This window comes from Camelus bactrianus, chromosome 1 (assembly GCF_048773025.1).
Source record: "Camelus bactrianus isolate YW-2024 breed Bactrian camel chromosome 1, ASM4877302v1, whole genome shotgun sequence".
Classification (NCBI taxonomy): Eukaryota; Metazoa; Chordata; class Mammalia; order Artiodactyla; family Camelidae; genus Camelus; species Camelus bactrianus.
The window spans coordinates 76,763,293-76,787,705 of NC_133539.1; the positions used below are offsets into that span (position 1 = coordinate 76,763,293).

Sequence of the window (24,413 nt, forward strand, 5' to 3'; positions counted from 1 at the left end):
GTTTCAAAGTGTGGTCCCTGTCAGCGTGAACATTTTTTGATAACTTACTGAAAATGCAAATCCTTTGTCCCACTCTAGATGTGGCAGTTGAATGGGAATGGGTTGGGGTGGATCAGGGTGGGGGACCTGGCAGCCTGTACTTTGACAGTGTTTTCTTGTTTTGAGAGAACTAGGCATTTATAGTCCATTATTATCTTTTGAAAAAAATGTGATATTTGTGTCAGCTTTATTTGATAGAACTTACTTTTTGTACAAGATCTTCCTCTAGAAGCTGTTAATAGTGATTAATCACCCATTGTATGACTTTGATTAATAGTCATTGCTCTTCAACTTACTGTTTGATTATAAAATCTTTGTCAGTTTGAAGGGTAAATTTTTTTACTTGAAAATTTGAAAATCTACAAATTGAAGAATTTAATAAGTTACTTTAATTGTCAGGGTACTTACAAAGAAAATAGCTAGCACATTTCCTTGGCACATCAAGTTTACTGGCTGCTTTATTCCCACGTAAAATTTAAAAATGAATTATTGTGGTCACTGGTAATATGTATAGAAAGGAAACATTTGTTGATAAAGTTTTCATTTTTATGAAATCTTTTAATGACACCTGTCAGTTTCACACTAAATAATTTCTTAAAATTTTCTAATAACTCATTATTTCTAATGAAATTCTAACAATTGAAGGACTGCCAGAATTTTCCAAAGTGGCTGTACTTTACATTCCCACCAACAGCGTATGAGAGTTATTATTTCTCTGCATCCTCAACCATTATTTGTTGATGGCCATCCTAATGGGTATAAGGTGGTATCTCGTGATTTTGGTTTGCATTTTCCTGATTATTAATGATGTTGAACACATTTTCATATGCTTGTTAGCTATTTGTATATCTTCTTGGGTGGAATATCTATTCAGATACTTTACCTATTTTTAAATTGGGTTGCTTGCCTTTTTATTATTGAGTTGTAATATTTCTTTATATATTCTAGACACAAGTCCCTTATCGTTTGTCTTGCAAACATTTTCTTCCATTCTGTAGGCTATCTTTTCTTTTTTCTAAGTGGTGTCCTTTAAAGCAAAGTTTTAAATTTTCATGTTGGCGATTTATCTTCTTTTTTCTTCTTCTGTTGCTTGTTCTTTAGGTATCATATCCTTAAGAAACCATTGCTTAAATCTCAAGTCACTTAGGTCTTTGATCCATTTTGAACTAATTTTTTATATGGTATGAAGTACGGTTCCAACTTCATTCTTTTGCATGTGGCTGTCCAGTTGTCCCAGCACCCATTTGTTACAGTGACAGATTTTTGTGAATTTTTATCTGTACTTTGTAGTTCTTACTAGCAGTTGAAGAGATTTTAAGTTTTACTGACTACTCCCACCCCATTGTCTAAAATAAGAATAAATTTACTAAGCATTGAAGAAAAAAATGCTATGAGGAAAAAGTACTGTGTTCCATCTTAGGAGTCATATTTTTAGAAGGACACAAGCTGGAGCAGCTTTTATAATTGTTATGTCACAAATTTTTAAAATAGGAAATTGCGCACTTGGGAATGAGACTGGGAGAAAGTCCTTCCAGTGCCTGAAAATGTTCATTTGGAGCAGAGTTAAGCTTGTTTTGCGATTTCCAAAGGCCCTGAGTAGAAGTTACGGGAAGACACATTTGCGTCCTGGAGAAGAAAACTTTGAAACAATTAGAGCTGTCTGATAATTTAGTACAATGGTCACCCTTACATGAAAGCACTCATCATTGAAGGAACTCAAGCAGAGGTTGAATCATTTTGTCATTAAACTTACGAAGTGGATTTCTGCATGGAACAAAGGTTGTCGAAGGCTTTCCACTTTCCTGTTCTAGTTTGCTTTCATTTTTATGAAGGGGTTTTTCTTCAGGGTTCATCCTTTTCAAGACTTCTGTCAAGTAGCAAAATGAGAGTGAGTGAAAATAGGGGGTTCTTTTCTTGAAGGATTAAATGATGGAAATCCCGTCCTTCAGTTTTTGATTAGCTGACATTATTATGCATTGTCTTGAAAACTGGTCTCATTGCTTAAGCTAGTTCTTTTTGAGGGGGGCATCTCTGTGTTGGAAAACACAATGAACAGTGGGGATGAGGCACTGTAGCAAGAGGGAATGTTGGTGAGAACTGAAAATTAAAGTATTAATCTAACATCACATTTGTGCATGGTTGTGATTTCTCAGTCTTGGATTGAAGATAGCTTGCAAAGATTTCAGGAAAATGTAAATTTTGTGATAGTGTAAATGGGATTTCATTGTTATCTACATGTTACCTTTCCTGATTCAAGAAATTATGCTCTTACTTTATAAACGATCCATTAGAAGAGCAGTTAAAAGCAGAAGATGTACTAATGCGTATTTCTGCTTTTGTGATAGGTGTATTTGAATCATGTTTTAAGGTTTGAAAGAAACCTTATCATTATATAAGGTGATGGAGGCAAATGAACTTAAATACCTGGTCTTTAGGCAGAATGACTTAAGAACCTTTTAGTGATAAGACTCTAAAACTATATTGCTCAAAATACAGAATTGGGAACATGAGAAAATTAGATGTCTTTCTTTGAAGATTTTGGGATGATCTTTAAAATAGAAAAAAAAAACTTTTGTGCTTAGCCTGTTACATGTTTTAAACACTTATCTTGTTTGCTCAGTTATATAGGCTTTCCTTATTTTAAAGACTATTCCAAAATTTCACTTTGAGCATAACCTGGATTGGCTGAGAACAAGTAGCTTAAAACAAAAGCTTTCTTTCTGTGACGTTAGTATAGCTATGCCTCATTGGAGCAGTTGGTGCAAATTGATTAAAGTGGAGAAGTGGAGATGTCTTCATACAACTGTTAATTTTTAAGACTTAAATTAAAAATTTTTGCTGTTATGTGTATTCTTTTATGCTTAAGAAAATAAAAATACTGTTCTTGTATATGAATTTTCCCCTGAAGTTACTACACATTAAAAAAAAAAACCTATTTCAAATAGACTGTCCAGATTTTCTTTTCATTTGTCTTTTTTTTAAGTTTTCAAAAATTTTTTTCTTTTTCTTTTTTTTTTTAGTCGGTGGAGGGGAGGTAATTAGGTTTATTTATTTATTTATTTTTAGAGGAGGTACTGGGGATTGAACCCAGGATCTTGTGCATACTAAGCACATGCTCTGGTGCTTGAGCTGTATCTTCCCCGCTCCTTTGTCTGTTTTTGAAGGGACCACCTAAAGACTGCTACTGTTTGCACGTCTTTCTCCATGATCCCACTAGAAGTTAGTAAAAGCCTTCACTTCTCCTCAGTTAATAGATATAAGATGTGTATGTGCAGTACAGGATAGATTGTGAAGGAAATATTGCACAACATGTTTTCCTATGGTGGACTTTTGCGTTTAATGTTTTACATGCAGCTCTGTTCATTTTTTTACAGAGGGATTCACTGTATTAAAGAATACCCTACATTCAAATAGAATTAGCTGTATTGCAGTTTAAAAAATGCTGTTGGAACTGGAAGATGAAGACATTGTGGATGCTAATTATTTGGTATTTGTATGTAAGCTTGAAAAGGCTGATAGTGGACCACCAGTTCTTTCTGCATGTATTGAATGATCTGTCCTTTGATTCACAGCTAGCACTACTTATTTAAAGAACTTGTTGCTCATTTCAACAGCCTTATTTAGCTCTGTTAGACAGGAGCCATTGATCGAAGAGCTCTGCTTTTCCTCAAACTTGACTGTAATAGCTCTATGAAAGCTAGCCCAGCAAAATTGAATTTCCAACAATGTGGCTTCACTGTTGGTGGACTTGCAGTATTTTAGGTTCTAACGTTTCAAGTTAAGAGATCTTGTCTTCAAGTGCACTAGAATATCTCTTAAGAACAAGGATGTTTTCTTGTATAACCTCAATTCAGTGATCAAATTTAGGGATATTTAACATTGATGCAGTATTGATATAATACCATTATTTAATGTATTTCATATTCAGATTTTGGCAGTTGTCCCAATGATCTTGCTAATAATTATTTTGCCCTGATCTAGGATCTGTACCAAGATCACACATTGAATAATCTTTAATCTGGCATAGTTCTTAGAATGTCTTTGTGTTTTATTACACTGACTGACAGTTTTGAAGAATGTTTCTCAGTTTGGGTTTGTTTACTTCCTCAGGAACAGGTTCAGATTATGTTAACTGCAGTTTTGAAGGATTGAAAAGGATGGAATTCTATAACAAACAAGCTCTAAGTTATAATTGAAAGAATTCTGGACCAAAAATCAAGAGTGAGTCCGAGTTCTAGTTATAAAGAAAGAATAGCTTACCCATTATCTCTACATAGTTTCCACTATGTATGTATGTATGTGGTGAAAAGAAAAGATGAATTGCATTAGGCTATATTTAAAGAGAATAGACTTTGGAGATGGTGACATAGTTTTAAATAGCAGGTTCTTTGTGGAGTAACTATTGTGAATAATTATTTGAATGTAAGCAAATTATTTAATATCTTAGGGCCATTTGTAAAATATGGCTAATATATTCCTGCCTTTTCAGGTTATTTGGGGGACTGAATGAGGTAACACATGCAAAGTAGAAAGATGCTCTTTTGTGTGATATTGATTAAAATACAGCAAGTTTGGAAAAGGGAGAAATCAATATGAGTTATTTAGAACTGTTAAAAAGAAACTTGAATGGAGAAGATTGCATTTGACTCATGATCTGAAGGATGGGTTGACTTTGGATAAAATATCTACATGTGGAGACTCCTTTGAAAAATTTTAGGTGTGAGGGGATATGGTCAGATTAGTGTAGGAAATAATATTAGAATGAGGAGATTGAAAGAACAGATAAACCTTGGAGTTTGAGTTCGAAGATCTGGATATAGCCCAGCCATTGTCATTGGCTAGTTTGAATTGGGGTAAGTTACTTAACTGTCTGGACCGTGCTTTTCAGCCCTATAAAATGACCTGTGCATTACTAGAGTTCTTCAGAGAGGAGAAACATCACTAATAGGTTGACGTAGTAAGGAAAGGCTTTTGGCAGGAAGAAGTTGAGCTGGATCTTGAAAAATGGGTAGGCTCTGAATAGAAGGAGAAGGAAAAAGAAAGCTTTTAAAACAAGCATACTAAATTAAAGAAGGCACCATTAGAAATGCACCTATTGTATCACAGGTTAAGAAGGAATGTGTACTGGAAGGTAATGAGAAATTAAGGTTATCAATTCTAGGCTCTGTAAGTAGGATCTTTAGATAGTGTGGCATTTAGAGTTGTGGATGGAGTAGGAAAATGGCCCTCTTAGTTATTTAAATAAAGCTTGGTGAGACATATATTGGAATATAACTAGATTCACTTTATACAGGATTTTGGGATGATGGTTTGTGGATTGCTTAGGGAGTCTCTGTTGAGGAGGATACCTCAACTCTCTTCTTTCAGAAGTTTTGTGTAAGAAATAGCAAAATTTGGTGGAAGGAAAGGGCAATGACAACACTGCAGTAAAATGACCTTAAAGAAAATGGATGAGGTTGAAATATAGGCCAATGATTCAATATATATATATATATATATATATATGCCTAAGGGTTCTTTGGAATGTTTCTGCATGACAGTTGATTCTGGAGCTTCTGCAGACCTAGCCACCAAGAATGGCTGTTGACCTTGCAGGAACAATAAATGGTTGTGGAGGTGTAAACTGAAGCGATCCCCAAAGTTGGTAGCTGATGCTGCTGCCTAGACCAGGATCTAGACCTGCCACGTATCACCATGCCGTGTGTGACCATTGTCTTGAATAGAGCAGATTTCAGCCATCTTATCATGTGGCAGCAAAGAAAGAAAAATGGTATACAAATAATTATCCATTGTAGATCTTTCTGCCTCAGGATTGATAACCTTCTTTCCACCTATTTACCTGCCTATAGATACAATCAATAGAAGTCCTAATTATGTGTGAATCCAGCCATTCTTTGGAAAAATAAGAAAGCTGGGACCATATTTGACCACAAGTTGTTGAAATAGTTTCCAGGAACAAACTTCATTGGGTAGAATAGGGATATGCCATAGAACTGCTGTGGTTTCTTTATTTTAAAACCTGACTATTTAGGTTTTCTGAGCTACTGCTTTTAGTAAATCCTGTTTCTTAGAGTTGCTTCATTGTGTTTGCAGTCAATGAACCTGAAAGGTTACTGTGCTAAAACTTAAGTATCTTTTGGTTTTATAAAAGTTAGGTTGAGAAATTGAGACAAGACAGTCCCCATATATTATGTACTCATTTTGTTTGACTCTCCTCCCCAACTAGAATATAAACTTCAAGGCGTTTACTTCAGTACTCTGTTCTTAGCATCTGAGATGATGCCTGGTATATAGTAGGCAGTCAATACATAGTAGTCAAATGAGTGAAGAAATACATTATTTCACAGTATAACATGCAGTTAATCCTAATAATTATTCATTGTGAATTAAGCCCACTAAATGAGAGAATTCACAAATGGATTCTTTTAAAGTTTTCCTAAAGCCTTTCTACTTACTCCCATTCTCCTACCCTTTGTTTATGGGCTTTGCTTTGATCACTGAAAGGAGAGTATGATAAGTCACATTTCAATTTTGTCTAGGAACCCTTTGGATAAAAATACCATGGCCAGATTTTAGCCTTAATTGGAAAGGACACTTAACATCCTTTAACAGAGTAAAGCTGGCAATTTGGAAGTAGATTTTATACTAGTGATTTTCTGAAATTTAAATCTTATTTGGTAAAACCCCATACTTAAAAACTTTCTACCTAAAAATTATATTAAATCTTGTTAAATTACCAGATTAGCAGTGATGGGGGTATACAAAAGACATGTGTAGTTAATCTTTGTTTTTCGCATAAAGGAAGTTTTATTTCCTGGCTTTGGTGACCTAGGAAATTAGAATTTTCAGTACTTCTTTTGAATACCACAAAAGTAATGAATGCATATAATAAAAAAAAAAATGAGACTCCTTTACTAGCCCTATCCTCAGGAGACAACAATGGTAAGAATTTGTGTTTTAGTTCTTCTGGTGGTTACTATTATGTTTCTTTATGTCTGTCTTGATCTGTGAGCTTTAGACACAGTTTTTTTTTGTCTTCAATTTTAAATGAAGTGTCCTTGATAATGTCTTAGTGAAATATGTGTTCTCTGAATAGTGCCTGGGGAGAGGAAATTGTTGTAGATTGACATAAAGAAAATATGAGAATGTGATAAGAGGTTTATCAGGCAGCAGAAATACTGGAAACTGTACTGTTTTGAAAGATTACTGTTTTCCTTTCCTTACACACACAATACTTCTGACACTGCTGATCACCAAATGTGTGGTGGCTTTTTCCATGCCAATTTTCTGCAACACCAGCTGAGTGTTCTACAGTTTAGTTCAGTTCTGACATTATCCACCTGGAGTAGCATCCCACAGGTTGAGTGGTCAGTCCCAAAAGACTCCCCACATTTCAGACACTGTACACAAGTCCTGGATTGTCGCTTCTGACCAACTGGCTTTATATCAGGGTTCCCATGACCCCATTCTTGGATTTGATAATTTGCTAGAATGGCTCAAAGAACTCAGGGAACTATGTACTTACATTTACCAGTTTATTATAAAAGGATATGACAGAGGATACAGATGAACATCCAGCTGAAAGAGATGCACAGGGCAAGACATGGGGGAAGAGGTGCAGAGCCCTCTCCCAGGTGCATCACCTTCCTAGTATCTCCATGTGTTCAGTGATCCAGAAGCTCTCTGAATCCCATACTTTTGGGGATTTTATGGAGGCTTCATTATGCAGGTGTAGTCACTAGTCTCTGTCCTTCCTGGAGGATGACCGGGTGGAGTGGAAAGTTCCAAGCGTCTAATTATGGTGTGGTCCTTTTGATGACCAGCCCCATCCTGAAGTTATCCAGGAGCCCACTAGGAGTCTCCTCATTGGAACCAAAGACACTTCTATCACCTAGCAAATTCCCTGCACTTCAAGAGGTCCAGTTTAGGACCTCTGTCAGAAACCAAGGTCAAAGACCAAATAGTAGACCAAAAAGACCAAGTAATGTTCTTATCATTAGGAAATTACAAGGAACTCTGTGCCAGGAATTGGGGATATATATATACATATATATATATATATGCATATGTGTGTGTGTGTGTATATATATATATTTTATTTTCCTGTTATTTCTCAATACAAATTAGTGGTAATGTCATTCTAGATATACCTTGAGCATACATCTGTATTTCTCTGTGTCCTCCTTGTAGACTTAACCTTAGACTAGGAATACATATTTAAGTAGCGTTGGACTTCAGGGAGATCCAGTGTCCACTAAGTCATTCTCCATTCAGTGAATTCCCTCGGGACTTGGAGTTTGAAGCAGTCTGGAAGTTTATTTTTGCATGTGTAGTATGGTTCTATAACTAGACCATTCTTTCACCCTTTACAGTGTAATATCCGTGGTTCTTAAATAGGCTCTGAATAAATAAATGAATGAATGTTAAGAACATTTGAGAGTTTGAAGAAATCAAGTGAAAGAACAGGTATTTTTATATTGGCTTGGAATGGAACTAGTTTCTTAGAATATGGCTTAATGGTAGTCATGGCATGAGCATTCTGCAACTATGTCCTGAATTTCTGGCCAAGAACAATGGATAAGGTAAGTGAGGAAAAGGAAAAAAAAAGTCAAAATTTATATACTATTAAGAAATGTATAAAAAGGCCATTGGTCCTAGACTCCTTTTTTCTAACTGTTTACTACCTTGCATGGTATAAAAAAAGCAAATTGATGGGGTCAGAATGTTTATTTTGTTCCTGGTTGACATTCACTTTATACTGAACCCTTCTGTTCTTCAGCTTTTTTGCCCTTTCAATGAAATATACCTAGTTTTACTTTATATTTCTCCTAATCATTGACAAAGGAATTAAGCAGAATTTATTAGAGCTCCAAGTGGGATTTGCTGACTTCTTTCACATTAGAAAATTAGTCACTTACTAGTGTTATTTGAAGTTAGACTGAATCAGACCATTTACATCTTTATTACTATACTAGAGAAGATGCATATTAATATAATTTATAGAGCACATTAAGTTGTCCAGGGTAGCAGACATCAGGGAGAACTGAGAGCTTTCACTGCCTATAGTAACTTCTTGGTATGGGAAACTACAAGTTGTTTCCTACTCATGTTTGTAAATTATTTTGATGTTGTGTCTAGAAAGAAAATAATTTCATACTACACAGATAATTTAGTAATCTACATGACATTCAAAATCAGAATAATTTCTAAATACTGTTATAATTATGGAGAAGGCTTAATGGAAGCATTATTAAACTTATCCATTATTTGCAATCACTGAAAGTTATAATTGCCAGGAATTCAGTGTTGCTGTTTTAGGCAGTAGTTGCATTGCTTCTCAGCTACTATTTGGAAGCCAAGGAATAGGAATAATAATATTAGAATGATACTTCTTTAAAACATAGACATTTGATTAATCCAGTACCCATTATAGATGATTGTGATGTTAATTTAAAGACTATTATTCCTTAGGGGCCAAAATCTTGACCCACCCCTACTTCCCTATTTGGTAATCCTCTTTTTTATCTCTTATTTTATATCCAATATTTAATCCAGAAATGATATCCCATTTTCAGAATGCCAATAGCAGTCTGTTTATAAAAACAAAGTCAATTTTTGTTTTTATCAAAGAAACTGTGCATAACATTTATGAAAACACTAAAGCTTCCTGGATATTTAGACTGAGTTTGTTGATTGGTAGTTTATTTCAGCAAATTTCTGGTTCTATTAAAGGACAGCTCAGTGTGTTCCATCACATGCAGAATCTAGTAAAATAACAATGGCTATCATTAACTAAGTGCTTTTTATATCGCATGTACTGTTACATGCTTGATACACATTATCTCTTTCAGTTCTCATAACAACACCCCTCTGTAGGTCGTGTTGAAATCCTTGTCTTACAGATGAGAAGACGGGTTTAGGGAGGTTGAATACCTGGCCAAGTATGTCATGTTCAGTAAGTGGTAGAGTCACAGTATTTTTGAGGTTCTGTTTCTATTGTAGTTTCTTTTCCTTTTATTCCAAAAATTGGGCAAAGAATGGATGAAGCTGTGAAACAGAAGGCAGTATAAATATTTATTGAATAAGTGAATGCACTAATACAACTGAATAATGGTAAAGAGCTAGACATTTGTTTTTACAATTGTATATTGTAAAGAAATGGCTTGGTATAGGATTATATGCATCTGGGAAGGAGTAGGGGATTTGGTATGGTTAGAAAAGAACAAGGACATTAAGTATTAAAATTATTAGGAAAGGGGAAAGCAAGAGATAAAAGTGATAGGTTTGAGATATGGGTAGAATTTCATAGTAGGCATGAATAAACCTAGAAGATTAGAAGATGCATGGACAGCTTCATTATAGTAAGCATGTGAGGGACATCCATATTCTTTCATATTTTGTTTCCTCCACTGTTAGAATACCAGTAGAGCAAGTTTGTCTTGTCTGTCTTGTCTTTCTTTCCAGGATCTTGAGATTAGAAACTGGTGATGAAAAGAGTCCCTGCCTGTTCTAAGCTGTCTGATTTCTTGGAGTAGTCTGTCCAGTTTTTGTCTGTAGAACAGTGGAAAGAAAAATAGCAAACCTTCAACCTTTGTCAGTGAATTAACTTCAGGCTGTTGATAATTTGTGTATAAATACATGGAGTTCTCCTTTACCTTCCCAGTTCCTCTCATCTGGCCTAAAGTAATCAACAGGGTCAAAATCAAACCACAGATCCTAAAAAGAGCAAAACTAGGAAATGTGTTTAAAGAGCAGCCATTATAGTTTTAAACTTGCATTTGTCTTTGTAACAGAGTGGCACTGCAATGAAATGCTTTTAAAATGTGTTACTAAGATGTGATAGTTATGATAATATGTTTGGGTAGTACAGTATTTCAGAGCTAAGTATGGTTTTAAATAAATAGTCATAGTTCTTATTCTATAATACCCTTGGAACAAAAATTACACTTCCAGGATTCTGAATTTCAGCTATGGTTTGCGTTAGACTACCATTTGTCTTAGTTCTTCCTGCAGTTGATTTGTGAGGGAGTGAACAACAATCCATCGATGCTATTGTCATTGATTTTCATGGTACTTGTGCAGATAAGGTCTTCATTTTAACCGCTAGCCCCGTTGTGAGAGGGGTACATTTTAACGTATTTGCCATGCTTTGTTCTAGGCATCTTTCAGAATGCATGCCTTCTAGTGAAAGGAGATAGGCATCTAAAATAAATATCCACCCATAGTGGTGGTAAGCTAGGTGGGATGTAGGTGATCTAAAATTTATCTAGGGGATACAGCATATCCAAAATCCTGAGGGTATGGGAGATTTAGGGAACTAAAAACTTACTTGTGAAGTAACACCCTAGAGATAAGAGAGTAATGGTTTTTGTTGATCGAGTAGCTGTAGGAGATGAGGGAAGAGAAAGAGCCATATTTCTGGCTTGGGTAACTGGGAGGACAGAGCCACACACAGAGGTAGAAAATGTAGGAAGAGGAAAAAGTTTGGGGTGGGACATGAGGTAAGTTTATGCATAGAAAGTTTGAAATGCTGTGGGGCCATCTAGGGGGAGAATGAAGTCCAGTTGGTTTCAAGTAACTATTGTAAACAAATTTTAAAAATATAGAGGGAAGAGTTGCTATTTTTTTATTCCATTGTCCATCAGGCTCATTGATTAAAAAATGGCTGCTGCTGCAGGAGGCATCCTGTTCAAGCGGAAGGAAGTGCTACATCTGTTGTCTGTTTTCAGGAAAGCAGAAACTATCCTAGCCTCCTCCCTTGCCCATTTCTGCTTGTATCTTACTAGCCAGACTGTATCATGTGGCTACCTCTGGCTACAAGAAAGGCTGAGTGAGAAAATATTTATCTGGACATGTTGCTGCTTTGAACAAAACTGGGATCATGTTAGCAAGGAGGCTGAAGACAACTAACAGTTGTTACGCGAATAATGGCTAATTAAGCAGTGACCCAACAAAGAGACCAATTGTTCCCTCTCTCACTTCAGAATTTTTAAAAAGCTGAATTTCCAGATAACCAAGTGATATTCAATAATAAATTCTGGGATGCATGCCTATTGAAAATATTTTGGGCGTTAGACTTAAACTTGTAAAGAAAGGAGATTGAGGAATGTGGACGGTGGGATTCTAAGAGGCCAGTAGGCAGTGTAGAGACATTTATTTAGGAAGAAGAACAGATTTTAATGATTGATAAGGCTGACGAAGATAGGGACCAGTTAGGTGTGACTTTCGGGCTTTTGACTTGGATAATGAATATTAAGCCATAAGCAGCACAGTACTTGATGCAGAAATGGCTACAATACTTTCGTGCCTTTTAAGGCTTTTTGGTAAACTTCCGTAAGTAGGAGGATTATGCATTTTAAAATTGCATGCTCTCTTATGAACACTGATTATGTAAATTAAATAAATTTACCCTCTCTTCAGATGAGGTCCCTGATTTCTGTATGTATCAGGTTTTTAACTATTAAAGCCACGTAGTATTTCAAGGACTAGTTAGTTGTTTGGAATACTCTAGGTCAAAAGTACTTGGAAGCTGGATAGAGGTGGGTGGCAAAAACGTATTTATTGGTGAGAAGACTTATACTGTCCCTTGGGGGTGGCCGATTCCATCCTACCTGCAGCAATAAGAATATGGACATAGGTCTCTTCCTTCTTAGTTAAGTGATACTGTCCTTACAAATTCTTTGTCATGTTGGAGTAAGAAAACTTGTTTTTGGAAACAAAGGCTTTGAAAAAGGGACTCAGGAGACCTAGAGAAGGAGAATGGTTGAGTTGAACCTAGTGTCTGATGTCCACTAACTCTACCTCTTATTAGTGCTGATTTTGGTCTCATAACTTTTTTGAGCCCCAGTTAGCTTGTTTCTGAAACAGAGATAGTAATACCTGCTGTACAAGCTTGTTATGAGATTTATATGATACTAAATGCACAAGCAGTGCAGATTTAATATTTATGTTGTCACTTGTGTTAAGAACACTGAACCTCTGGGCTTCAATTTCTTTGTGAACTAGATTGCTTTTCTTTAACTTTGTTTAACCTTTATATCATCAAAACAAGTGTTCTGTGCTATTTGTAAGATATTTTTTGGTTTGTTTGATTTTATGTCTCTTGCTTTTATTTCTCAGAAATCAGGGCATTCTTCTTTCATTTGAGGGCTTTTTTTTTTTTTTTTTTTTTTTTTTTGTGAGCCTAGTTCTTATTTTTTAAAAGACCTTAGGATTTCAGAATTCAGCCCAGTCATTGGTTACAGAGGCAGTGAATTAGTCCTATAGAAACTTAAGTTACAGGCCCAAGACCACTAACACCCTAGAGGCAGAATAGGGATGCGGACTCAATTGTGTTGTGAGGAAAGGGTTCATCAAACCTTCCCCTTCTATGGGTAAATGACTGTGGTTTAACTTTTAGCTGTGTTTCACTTGGCGCATAAAGGTGGAATGTCAGCAGTATTACTGGCCAGGGTAGGGTGTGGCAAAGTGGTCGCTGGCTTGTGACATTGGGCTTGTGGATGAGTATGGGTAGGAGGATGTGGTACATTCTTTTAACTGAGCACATCCCTTGATGAGTTGTGTCTCCTGGAAGTTCTGCCTGTGAGACTCAAAAGATGATAACTCTGTGGAGCTTAGGGTTCCTAAGCCAGGGTGGTTTCCACACCCTTCTGTGGGGTTTTGCCCCGTTGTACCTCAGCAGTCGTGTGGTGGTGCTGTAAAGAGAAGCGCAGACTGTAGCTCCTGGATTGCATGTTCTGCTGACACCTCTGGCCTGATGCTACTTCTGTAGGCTTTCCTGTCCTTCTGAGTAAACAGCCTACAGGTGTGGCCTGCTTAGGTCCTGTGATTCCATTAAGTCTGAATCATCAGGGTAGTTCTTTCCATCTGATTAGGCTTGAGATCGAGACCAGTGAACAGTCACACACAACAGATTTCTGTTTTTGTGAGGAAGATATCTTCCTCAGAATTTTCTTGAAACCGTTTCTGGCTTATTTTCCTTCTTACGAGGAAGAGGTAAGACTTTGTTGCCCACCCTGCCTCCACAGATCCTGCAGCCTCCCCACCCCCGAGTCACTGGAATCTAGAATTACGTTTTATGTATGATACGTACAAGTTATAGAGATATTTTCATTTTTTCCAGGAGTTTACAATTAAAGGTATTGAAAAAAGCTAAGCCAGCCTTTATAGTTCTACCTTTATACATTTTCACAAACTGCTCTCACTTGTCTCTTTATTATTGTTTCACTAAAGAACACAGTGGGATGAGGAGGGGAACAAGACCAGGGATTCTTAAGCATTTGAGGACACTTTGGTCTATATCCACAGTTGTGTTTGGTTATTTTTACTAATTGAGTATTTTAAGGTAATGATGGGTGGGAAATTATATATAGTACTAGGTACAATGTAAGCATTTGATGGTATTTAAAAAATTGTGTCTGTTGTCTAAACTGTAGTAAGACTTAAGTGACCAGGGATTCCATTTCGGTGGCATGTTTCTATTTTTCAGTATCCTGCATCTTGGAAAAGTTCAAAGCTGTTAACTTTGTAAGAATGCTTGTATGAAAAATAATTTGACCGAACAGACCCTGGGCAAGTTACTCAGTTCCTCTTATTTAGCTTATCTACTTTTTTGCATTTAATAACTTTTGTGATGGCCTCCATAATATTATAATGCTAAATATTTAAATTAACCTGTCATTTATAATGCCTAATATCTACCCTAGGAATTATACTGTATAATACATGGGAGATGTAGGTAATAACTTACATTTCAGAGAAAAAAATTAGAGTAATTGAAATATAAATGACCTATTTTGTGAATGTGGATGTAGGTACAGTTTCCAACACTAATAAGCTGACACATAAGATAAGGCATGTCTTATACATGATTGGACAAATTCAGAACACAGAAAATACAGTAACTTCCGGAGTATCTCACCAGCTCTCAACTGAAATACAGGCTATTCTGACCATCCTACTCCTGCAGTCTGAGAGCACCAACTACTTCCTTCCCCCTGAAAATTTTTCATTCTCCTCACCAGACTTGGACTTTTTCTTTTTTCATAGCATTTACCACCTTTTACATAACACTAAATTTTAAATTCTGCTGGAATTTCAACTTTGTTAGGGCAAGGATCTTTATTTACTGCAGTACTTTAGTAAGTTTTGTTGCAATGTTGGTCATAGACTAACTTTAATATTAACAGTATCCGGTAGAGGCATTAACACTTTTCTTCTCCTTCTTTCTCCCCTCTCCTTCTCTTTTCCTTTCTCACCATACTTCTGTTGTCTATTGCAGGATAAATCTTACACTTAATTTGAAAAACAAAAACCCTACCCTTTAACTTGGCTTAGAGATAAACATGTGTTTTAAATTACATTGCTTCCTGGTCTTCTGAAGGAGAATCTGGCTTTCTCCTCAGTTTGCTTTTTCTGGAGTGACTAGTGCATTACTAATGGAGAGAGTTCATTTATAGCTTGCAGAACCTTTGTTGTTGATGGAGTTTTTGGTTACTTTGATATTAGAGACTTGGGAAAAGATAAAAAAATTGACATATTGTTTTAAATATAAATCTGTCTATAGATAGTTTTATGAACTTGTTAAAAATAATTACAAATACACAATTTACTTGTTTCCTTCCCAGATTTATCTGTGGATTATATTATTATTTAGGATTGTTGAAACTGTGAAAACATCTTTAGCAGTAACAGTTTAGTTCACCTTAAAGAAGTGAATTTTGGTATCCAGTTGTCACTAGCCATGTCAGAAAGCTAAACTACAAGTTCATTTTCTCTTATTTTAAAACAGGCATAATAACTCATATTTCTTCTCACCCACTGCTTGGTGAACATTAGCTTGTATTGGCAAAACTTCTGGCCAACATTTTTCTTGCTTCCATTTGCTCTAGCCAAGAGAGTTCATTTCCAGGACCACTCTGTTATTTCTATGCCTTCATTGTTCTCTTTCTTTGTTGTTTGTCTTTTTTTTTTTTTTTAAATACTTCCCATTGCTATTTTTATAATTGCATGGTAAGTCATAAACAGTTTTTTTGCTTAGGACCTAAATTTTTATTCTTTGAATATTATAGTATTCTTAACCCTTTTGTGCCCTTTAAAGCTATATAAGTAGTTATAATTAGCTAATATTTACTAGTATTATTTCTGTATGAAAATATCTTTAGGGATTTGATAGGATTGGTGCACTCTTGTTCAAATCAGTTTTTTTTTCTTACAATAATCTAAACTATATTTGTACTTTAAGCGAAGCTATCTTAATGCTCATATCATCTCTGCAGATTGTAGTGTTATAGAATAGCCTCATTTCACAGTTGCGGACATTGAGGACTTGCTCATGGTTAAATGGGCATGATGTGAAACACTTAAGTGTTTAAGTAGTAAGAGTAGAAATCTCTTGTTCTTTCCATTCTGCCTCCACTGCCTTTCAAGCATCTGAGGATGGCAGAGAAACACCAAAGTTTTAATACTGTACTCTAATACTTTAATACTCTTCCTTTCTGATGAGACTTCATTATTATATATAGTTCCAAGAGAGTTCGTTCATATATATATTATATATAATATGTTTGAATGATTTGGAAATTTTCCTTCCCATAGAATAGTTATGTAGTTTTAGTGTAGAATGCTTGAATAATTTTTTTTTACTTGGCCTGTTACTTTATTTGATTAAAAATTATTTTTATTTTTATTTAACCCAAAAGCATTATGCTCCGTTCTTCATCAGGATAATTTTGGATGGTCTTGGAAGTTATATCAGGGCCAAAAAGTATTGCCTGCAACCCTTTTGTGTGTGTGTATTGGAATAAAGTTTTAGTGGAAAAAGAAATGCCCGTTCATGTATATATTGTCTGTGGCTGCTTTGCACCATAATAGCAGAATTGAGTAGTTGTGACAGAGAGCAAGTGGACTGCAAAACCCCAAAATATTTAGTGTCTGGCCATAGTTTGCCAACTTCTAGACCATTGCATAACAATAGCTGAGAAGTAAGATGGAGCAGTTGTAGTATTCATACAGTCCAGTGCTTTATTAGAACTTGGGTGGTAGACAGGGAGAGGAGCAGTGTTTTGTATTGAAGTAAATGAAATGAATTCTTTAAGAAAGGTGGTCTTTCTTTTCACTATCCCTGGAGAGACTGTGTGTGTGAGTGTATGTGTGTCCCTATTCCTTGTTTGTATGTTCTAACTGGATCAGGCAGACAACTTAGTGTATTTGCTGGTTTAAAAGCCTCATTTTAAACTTGGTGAAAAGGTTAAATTGAAAGCAGTTTGGCAAACCAACGTAAGATGAGAATTAGGCATTTTTTAGAATTATGAATATGTCATTCATTTTTACCTTATACTGGGGATGAATTATGTTAGAAGACAGGATAGCCCTGATTTTTTACAGGAGTGTATTTCTGATAGCCATTCTCATAGAAACATGGTAGCTAAATGAGCAATTTGTTTTAACTTACTGTAAGGACATTTGTTGGTGCTGTCTAGATTATACCAATGTAAAAAATATAAAGTCGAAGCAACCAGTTTAAGTTTTTTCATATGAAAATCTGTAAGGAAATACTCTTAAGTAAAGACACTCAAGAATGACACTTTTGAATCCTTCAGTAGTAGATAGAAATGTAACATTAAAAAATTTTGAACCTAAGATCTAATTTAATATAAATGTATTTTTTTCTCTTTCTGTCCACAGTACTTCAGAGTGACAGTTTTCATTTTTGTAATTATCTGCTGGCACATTCTTAATTAAAAAGAAAGTTAAGAAGTGTATTCCTTCCTATTACAAACTGAAAGTTGAAGACTTAGTTTTGAAGTGTGATTGAGAGGCTGTGCTTTAGTAAGGGGGTCAGGTGTGTTCATTGTCACTCTGTAGTCATGCTGGTCAAGACAACTCTCCTTTTCAGGTGCACTCCAAATCTGTTGTAAATTAAAACTTTTCCAGTGATGACCTTTCTTGTATGTGCATGTAGTAGTGCTGTTACATCAACTCACAGAAGACACAGCTGCACTGTAGAGTACAGAAGACTGTGAATGGGCAGATGGTGTCCTGTGCAGAAGTTCACGGACTGGGGGTACAAACAGGTGCTGCATTCAGGCCACACTGCCCGCCAAGCATTTCCCTGGTATTGGGACTCTGTCTTCTCAGAGGAAAGGCCTCCTTTTAACTTAAATCTATTATTTTAAAATGATTTGAATTCTGTGCCAGGCACTGTTTAGCATGTTAGAAATACTAAGTTAGTCACCTCTCAAAATAGTTTATTCTACAGGTAACTAAACTAAGGCACCAAGAGGTTAAATAACTTGCCTTAGACCGTCTGACCATAGTTTCAGAGCTGTGTGGTTCCACAGTCCAGGCTCCTAACTAATACGGCTTCTCTCTCTCTCTCTTTTTTTTTTTTTTTTTCCTTATTTGTCCTCCTGGAGTCTAATTTGCACAAAGGTGCCGGCGAGGTTATTGGTGGCCCTGATAGCAGACACTTGAATGCTGAAGTGGAGGGAATTGGACAGGGCACACATACAATCCCATAGTATATTCCCCTGTAGTAACGTCCTTGCTGTGTGGTGGAATGGGTTTTCATCAGAGTGAGCAGAAGAAGTACCTTTCTGTAATTTTTACCTGCTCATAATTTTGTCACACAAAACTTAAGTCTCATTTGGTCTTTATGTGTCTTTTTATCTAAATGTAGGTAGTCAACAATGCTCCTTTTCTGCCTTTTTTAAAAAAAATGGTAACTCCTCTGTGTTTTGGCCTGTCTGGGTCTCTTTCTAAGACATACTCATTATCATTGTCCTTCCTTTTCTAATTCATTTTTGGGGAGAGAGATTCAGTTTATCTTTTGTTTCCTATTGTTAATCTTAAAATCAAATTAAGAAAACTTTTAATGTATTCGATATAGTATGTTTCCCACTCTAGTTCTAGGAACAAAAGAACGACTCACTTTGCTGTGCTAATATTTGAAAAAAGTGATCCCTCTTTGTCCCTTCCCAACCCCATGGATTAATAATTAGACTGTAGTAAAATTCCCCATTCTGTCCTTTCCTGCCGCATAGTTCAGTGGTTCTCAATTCCCATTGGAATCACCTGGGGGAGCTTTGAAATTCAACTGATGTGCAGGTTCTGCCCTAGACCAATTAAATCCAAGTGAAGGACCCACTGTGTAGTTAGAACTGGAAAGGAATTTCTGTAGGACAGACTTAATCAAAGACGCAACATCCCTGGCAGAGCTATTCTCATTTCTACTGGGAATGGATTCTTCAGCAGCAGATTTTTGTGTTGTCTTAGCCTAATTAGCTATTCAAATTCTTGGTATCTTGAATCAAATATTCAACCCTTGGGAAGAGTAAGAAACCTAATAAGATTAAGGAATTATGTCAATTTTTTCCTCGTAACTTGTTAAGTGCCAGGGTACCTGCCTGTGTGATCTTTGGGAAATTTGAAATAGGGAAAGCTTGATTTTTTTTCTAATCCCATTATTTCTTAGGTCTTTATGCTATTTCTGCTGTCTTCTTCCACCCTTTTACTTGTTTCTTCCTCCTAAACTACTTAAAAAAAAGAAAAAAAAGATTTCGCTACTATAATTTTGTCTTAAAAAAAACAATGTCAGATCAGTCATGTTTCTAGGACATCTTAAGTTATAAGTTGCACCGTTAATTTAATAACAGTTTTTTTGGAAGGGAAGAAGAAATAATTACACATTATTGATGTACTAAAACTTTTTTAAAGTAACTGACCATAATGTATATTCACACATTTTTATATCACTTTTCTAGTGTCATAATTTAAGTTTGACTCTGATCCTTTTCTTATATGTAGATTCTCTACCATTGAGAGTGATCTGGAAACTTTTGATGAGTGTATGTTAGTGCCTAAAAAATAAATTTTACTTTTAATAACACTTGAAACTGCCCAAACCAAATTTTAATTTTAAAAACTCTGTGGCTTTGTATGAGAGAGGCTGTTGTTTTTAGTTGGATTGCTTACTCTCTGACAGGCGAATTTTAAGATACTTGGTAAGGTTTTGGTCTTTTCCTGCACAGTAGTGGGCCTTTTGAGGGTATAAATTTAATATAAAATTCAACCACATGTGATACTGCCAGTGAAATTCAACTGAAGTGATAATTGGATTCCTAGATACCAGTGCGTGTTTAAATGTTCTTTATGTGGGTTTGTGGTCTTGTGTGTATCTTATTTTTAGAAACTTTTAGATCATAACACACAACTTTTAAATTCATTTTCTCCAAGTCACTTAACACAGGCCAGTGAAAATCAGAGCCAGTGATGGCAAAGTTGTTTTTGATCTGACTATTCTGCCTTTGAGCCTGATCTCAGGATTAGTTTTCTTAAGATGGCTCCTCTGTCACAGCTCCTTCCCCCTTTTCACTCACCTCATCTTCTAGCTGCCTGGAGTATAATGTGTGTGTGTGTGATTCTGTGAGAGATGAGAATGGGGGGAGGAGAGTATAGGATGTAATGCTTTAGAGCTTTAATGAATGTATGGTATGATATTGCCGTGTTGAAGAAGGCAACTGGCAAAGTTAAGAAAGTTCAGTTGAAATGCTTTGACTTACACATATATTCCTTAACATGTTGATCGCCCACTGTGGATTGGGTGCCCTTGAGGAAACATAACTGTCACCCAGATTTGGGTGATGTGGCGATCAACATGTTAAATTGTTCCAGTCGGAGGTAATCACCTTTGTTTATTGTGCTTTCAGTCTTGTGCTAAGGAATTTAATTTGAACTTTATTTGTGACTTTTGCCCAGAAGTGCATTTAAGAGAAATCTTTCTAAGCAGATTAATTATGATAGGATTGTTATGTTTGTCTCTTAATTATTCAGATAATTTCCCTCAATTCTCTGAATTTGAAAAATTCATTTGTAGCTTCTGTTTCTTACGGATACCAGATACACATTCTTGACTTTGTTACTGGCCACTAGGTTGTAGATTAGATTATGTCACTACTTTAAATTGTAAGCAAATGTTTTTGTTTGTACCTTTTTCTAGGGAAAGGGCCCAGAATCCGTTAGCTTTTAAAAGAAATTTGCAAATCAAATAAGTTTACCTCTGGAGACTTCAGGGTAGTATTTTTGAAGATTGGTCAGAATTTACTGTTTTACTCTTTCATATGATTTTTGCATCTTAAAAGTCTATGTGGTTGGTAGATTTAAGATGTCTGCTGAATTAGCAGTGTCTGTTTCTATACTGAAAGCCTATTCTAAAATTAACCCTTTATTTATTTTAGGTAAAATATTCTCAAGTATAGATTCAAAAAGCAAAGTTTTTTGTTTGGGGACAAAACCAAAGTCTCAAACATTTGTTTCATCCTAAGAAGCACATGGGTCTAGTTTATGTAGTACACAAAGTAGTTGGTAGTTTTAATACCGATTTTATAATATGACTTATCATTGAGTTTTTTTAAATAGCAAAACATCAACCTTATTGGCCATTTCCTGGAAGTGATACTAAAATAATCGGTATAGCCAGACTTTCTTAAGCATTTTTAAAATAAAAACCCACTGTTGAGTTCTTTCTTACCAACAGAATTTACTTGTGCTGTAATTCAATATCTACTGTGTTTTGTTTCTGAATATGTATGTACGTATTCCTACACATACAGATATTATAACATTTTATCAACATATGTATCTCAGGATCCATATATGTTCAAGGCCCCCTTCTTAGTTTGTGATAGGACAGCAAGATGAACAGGTCAGTCCTTGGTCTCAGGAAGTGTGGTAGGCATGTTAAGAGAGAAGAAGACATTGCAAAGTTGTGGTCAAGGAGGCTGGTATTTCTCTCTTCAGATGGTGGGTGAATAACCAAGGAAGGAAGATGATTTGGGCTAAATCTTGAAAGAAGAGGTGGACTAGGTTTGTGGGCAGAACCATAGTAGAAGGACATTTCTGGCAGAGGAGTGAGCAATGTTATGGCACCCAGAGAGTGTAGAGAACAGAGGGATGGTTGGTGGTCAGTGTAGAAGATGGTGAGCAAGTGAGATTATAAATAGACAGATGTTAAGGACACACGTGGTTTTGTTTTTCGGACAACTTGAGCTACTTTAGTACAGATAGCTTTACTGTATATTCTGTTGGGTTATCTTAAATCACCTTAGACTTTTGCCATTCTTTTGTAGGATTTATAATTTTATCTTTAAAATTCAGGTATTCATTTTATAACCTAAGAACTGTGTGGTATGCTTTATAAATTCACTGCACAATGGCCAGAGCATAGATAAATGAGTTGACTAGGAAAACATCTAATGGAGAAACCAATTTAATTTTAACTTTTTAATTTCAATTTCAATTTCAACTTAGTGCCTAGTGTGTTGTACCAAAAAGCCTTGGGGCTCACTTACCTGTCTTGAAGCACCAGAGGCTGGTGAGATGTTGTATGTTGATACAACCATCTATAATTTCAGTTGAGTGTGTGGTGTGTTTAATAAACATTATTTTAATTCTTAGGTCTTCTTATAGCTCACCTACCTGGAAGTTGTGTAGCTGTGTTGAAGTTATTTAGTGTGGCCTTGGAGTTGGCAGTCAGCACAAATGAGGGTTCCAGTCAATTACAGATAAAATCAGAAGGGAGCAAACTTCAAGGGATTAAATTCTTTCTGCAGTTATTCAGTGTACTTGCCTGGTGTTACTGACTTAATTCACTTTTTGGTGTATGAGGAGAAGCTCCTACATTGCTTTTTGTGGCGTCAGCTTGTAGTCCTACAGACAAGTGCACTCTGTGCTGGCACACGGTGCAGGCTGCACTGGTCAGTGTTCCACCTGAGGGTCACCACTCTGACAGCACGTGTGAAAAACTACTCGTCTGTTTACCAAAAGGTTCTTGGAAAATAATGTGCTGTGACTCAGCAATGGAGAAGACTGGGTAAACTCTGTAAAGCATAAGCTCTGAAGAATTTAAAATTAAATAAGTTTTGATTGAAACTTTCAAAACCAGTTGTGTATTTCTATTTATTATTAAACAGGATATGTAGCATATCAAGTTATACCATATGGCTCATAATCATAAACTATGGACCTTCTGTGCTGGACCCTATTGCAGGGTTATTTCCATGAGTTGAGAGGAATGGGGATGAGTACCTCCTTTATGCAAATTCACCTCTTGAGTCTCATTTTGTTCACGTGTCAACTTTTTAGGAATGTTGTAAAGATTCCGTGCCACCACGTACTACACACTGACAAGGTGCTGCTGTTGTTTATGACAACAGCTGCTTAGGGGGAGAAAGAGATTCACTCATGGGGACCTTAAGGGAATAAACAGCATTTCATACATGTAGAACTTGGTGTGGGAAATTTTTTAAACTGAATTTGTTTTAGGGCACACTGAATATTTTACTTTCCTTTTTCTCAGCATCAGCAACAGCAACTTGTGATTGGCGGTACTGGATATTCAGTTGTACATCCCCACATCAATGCACTGCCAATGGTAAGAATTCCTCCTACTCCGAATGTCAGTGTTTTAGTTGATCTTTTTATTATTCTCTTGTTCTTAAGAATCTGTTACGAATTTTGAAAGTTTTTTGCAATTTGACAATACACATATGTGTTCCCAAGTGGAAGAAATGTTTTTAAAAGTATGTAATTTAAGGTACTTAAAATAATGTTTGATTATTTAGTGGTTTTTTTTTTTTAAAAAGCAAAACTGCTTCTTTGAGGATTTCCATTATCTTGGCTATGTTTTCAGAATGAAAAGTATTACTATGTAGATATAAAAAAAGAAAAGTATTACTATATAATGATGATCTTGTATTTTAACACGTGGACTATATTTTGTGAATAAAATTTTCTTGTTAAACTTCAGTTATATAGCTCTTGTGTTTTTGTCCATCTTATTAATAAAATTCTCCAATTGCCTTTATCCTAATATTTATAGTTAATGGGCAGTTAAATGGCTAGAATTCTACCCATTTTTAGTGAATAATTTTCAGGAGAACCATTGTTATTTGTTTAAAGAGATCATTTAGAATCCTTTCTCTGTGGAATGAGAATCTGTTGACTGTGTAATGCAGCAGAAAGACCACTGGGCTCTGGGAGTTGGGCTTTGCTCTCTTCGCTGAGTCTGTCTTGGATGACTGGCGAGTACTCTTGTAAAATTAGATGACAGAATTGGATTAAATTTCTAATGTTTATTCTGGCTGTATTCTAAGTGATCTCATCACTGTTAATTAGAATTCAGAATGATTCTCCCTTACAAAAAGTAATTCCTTATCTAAATGGTATGACTATTTGGGGGGTCAATATATAGAATGAGTTTTTACTTTTTGTTTTTTTTTAAGAATTAATTGCTTAAAGAATATTTTATATGACAAAATGTTTTATATAGTGCATTATCAAAACTTTGAGTTATTTTTACTTAATCAAATTTTTAT

The 24,413-nt window shown here is 35.6% G+C and overlaps 1 protein-coding gene across 6 annotated transcripts in view; it reads left to right on the top strand.

Moving 5' to 3' along the window:
- The window catches only part of TBL1XR1 (TBL1X/Y related 1), a 155,744-nt gene that overhangs the window by 52,848 nt on the left and 78,483 nt on the right, over positions 1–24,413 (top strand). For all 6 annotated transcript variants that reach the window (XM_074367686.1, XM_074367674.1, XM_074367682.1 and 3 more), the window contains one exon: positions 23,396–23,470. The gene's annotated coding sequence lies outside the window, so the exon portion shown is untranslated. The remainder of the gene's footprint in view (positions 1–23,395; positions 23,471–24,413) is intronic.